Raw genomic sequence first — 3,238 nt, forward strand, 5'->3', positions numbered from 1 at the left:
AGGGGCGCCAGCTGGGCTCCCTCACAGCCGGGACCTGGCCTGTGCCCAGTCCCCTCCCCCCATGGTCCCGCTGCCGGGCCTGGCCTCCCCCTGACCTGCCTCCAGAGTCTCCAGGCCCGGGCCTGGGGGAGGCCTCCCCGCAGAGCTGGACGCGGGGCCCCTCCTGAGGGGCGAGTGCTGTGCAGATGCACACTGTCCCTCGCCCTGCTGCCCTCGGTGCCCTCGGTCCGGCTGTCACAGGTGACCAAGGACGGGTGAGGCGGCCCTCTGAGGGGCCTCGCAGCCTCCTCTGGCCGGAAAAGCCCACGCAGGCCTAGGCTCCATCTCTCTTTCTCTGTTTGGACGCTCTTGAACCACTTCTGAAAATGGTCGTTGTTAGGAGAGTCAGCCTCTTTCTCTAGGGGTTTCTCGGAAGACTCTGCCGGTTCAGACGGCTCAGACTGGGTCTGGTGCTTCTCCCTGGATGGTCCTCAGTGGAGATGGGGCGTTTGGATCCCAGTTTGTGTGGGGGGATTTACCTCACATCTGATGACCCCTCATTCTGATCATTTGGGGACTGAGCTGACTCAGGCTTCATGATGTTCTGGAAAGTTCCTGCCAACATAGCATTCCTTAGAACTTGGCTCCCTCCCACAGTTTTGCACAGAAAGAAACAAGCAAGGCATGTGTCTGAGGGAGAGAGAGCTTTGTTTAAGATTAGAAACCAGTTATCGTACTGAATAATGAACTAAGAATGGTTCGTTCTTGTTGCTGACATTTTGGGAGGACTTACTGTGGGCCAGGAAGGAGCTGGGCAAGGTGCTTTATCTGAATTATTTATTTCTCATCAAAATCCCATTTGGAAAGTACTGTTGGTTACTGGCTACATTTTAAGAATAAGGACACTGGCCCTATGAGGTAGAATGACTTGTCTCAGGTCACACAGCTAGCGCGAGGCAGGGCTGGGACTCGAACCCGGGTCTGTTCTGCAGCCCTGGCTAGTGGTCACGTTTGCCTCAGAGCACAGGCTCACTGTCCACCCTCCCGGGGGAGAGCCCAGCAGACGGCACTCAAGCCCAGGGGCATCCCTGTGTCCCTTCTGGCTCCTCAGGCCCAGACACCAGCTGTGACGGAAGCATCTAGTCGCCTCAGGATCTGGTGGTTCCCCCTTAGGTTAAATTAACTTTTTATCTTTTTTTTTTTTTTATAGAGACAAAGAGAGAATCGGAGAGAGGGATAGACAGACAGGAATGGAGAGAGATGAGAAGCATCAATCATTAGTTTTTCATTGCGACACCTTAGTTGTACATTGATTGCTTTCTCATATGTGCCTTGACCGCGGGCCTTCAGCAGACCGAGTAACCCCTTGCTTGAGCCAGCGACCTTGGTTCCAAGCTGGTAAGCTTTTTTGCTCAAGCCAGATGAGCCCGCGGTCAAGCTGGCGACCTCGGGGTCTTGAACCTGGGCCCTCCGCATCCCAGTCCAACACTCTATCCACTGCGCCACCGTCTGGTCAGGCTAACTTTTTATCTTTTTAAAACTAGCTTCAGCCCTGGCTGGGTGGCTCGGGTAGTGGGGTAGATGGGTGGAGCAATGGATTGATGTTTCTCTCTCTCTCTGTGTCAAAAATCAACAAATTAAAAAAATAAAGAAAAATTAAACCCAGCCTCTTTGAGATATTATTCACACGCTGTACTCTCCCTCCATTTAAAGTGGACGATTCAGTGGCTTCTAGACTATCCACAGCGTTCTGTATCTAGTATCGCAGTCGGCTTGACAACGTTTTTGTTGCCCCAGAAGGAAACCCCCGCACCCATGAGTCACCACCCCCACCCACCACCCCAGCCCCAGGCAGTCTTCCGATTGGCCCATTCCAAACCTTTCCTTTAGAGAGACTCACACAGCAGGTGGCCTTTTGGGTCTGGCTTCTTTCATTTGTTTCATATCAAGTTTTCAAGGTTCACTCACGTTGTAACACGTGTCAGAACTTCATTTTTTTTTATTGCTGAACAATCTCCCATCATATGGATGAGCTCTCCATGTTTTCTCTGTCGGTCCTCAGGGCTTCGGAGTCAGCTTAGGTGACTGTCCCCCATTGAGGGGTACGTAGGCTTGGTCCCATTTTTTTTTTAAACATTTTTTTTTTTTGAAGCTGGAAACGGGGAGGCAGTCAGACAGACTCCCACATGCACCTGACAAGGATCCACCTGGCACGCCCACCAGGGGACGATGCTCTGCCCATCCTGGGCCGTTGCTCTGTCGCAACCAGAGCCACTCTAGCGCCTGAGGCAGAGGCCATGGAGCCATCCTCAGCGCCTGGGGCCAACTTTGCTCCAATGGAGCCTTGGCTGCAGTAGGGGAAGAGAGAGACAGAGGAAGAAGAGGGGTAGGGGTGGAGAAGCAGATGGGCGCTTCTCCTGTGTGCCCTGGCCGGGAATCGAACCCGGGACTTCCGCACGCCAGGCTGACGCTCTACCACTGAGCCAACTGGCCAGGGCCGGCTTGGTCCCATTTTTGTTGTCTGTGGCAACACTGCCAGGATGTACCTCATACATGCTCCCCTCGCTTGGGTCCGGAAACATGTGACAGGAAGGTTTGGCCGGGTGTGGGGACACTGCTGGAGGTGCCTTTGTCATCCCCAGTGTTCCCCTGGGTGGTTATGGCCCCCCAGCGCTTCCCGAGTCTCAGATCAGATGATGGAGGCTTAGCCCCAAGCAGCCTGATAGTGAATAGGAGGAGAGGCTGTCCCAGTACGGTGGCCACAGTAGCCAGTCAGTGAGGAGGCTGGGTGTCCTGGGTACGGTGGCCACAGTAGCCAGTCAGTGAGGAGGCTGGGTGTCTCGGGTACGGTGGCCACAGTAGCCAGTCAGTGAGGAGGCTGGGTGTCCTGGGTACGGTGGCCACAGTAGCCAGTCAGTGAGGAGGCTGGGTGTCCTGGGTACGGTGGCCACAGTAGCCAGTCAGTGAGGAGGCTGGGTGTCTCGGGTACGGTGGCCACAGTAGCCAGTCAGTAAGGAGGCTGGGTGTCTCGGGTATGGTAGCCACAGTAGCCAGTCAGTGAGGAGGCTGGGTGTCTTGGGTACGGTGGCCACAGTAGCCAGTCAGTGAGGAGGCTGGGTGTCCTGGGTACGGTGGCCACAGTAGCCAGTCAGTGAGGAGGCTGGGTGTCTCGGGTACGGTGGCCACAGTAGCCAGTCAGTGAGGAGGCTGGGTGTCTCGGGTACGGTGGCCACAGTAGCCAGTCAGTGAGGAGGCTGGG

This window comes from Saccopteryx leptura, chromosome 4 (genome assembly GCF_036850995.1).
Source record: "Saccopteryx leptura isolate mSacLep1 chromosome 4, mSacLep1_pri_phased_curated, whole genome shotgun sequence".
Taxonomy (NCBI): domain Eukaryota; kingdom Metazoa; phylum Chordata; class Mammalia; order Chiroptera; family Emballonuridae; genus Saccopteryx; species Saccopteryx leptura.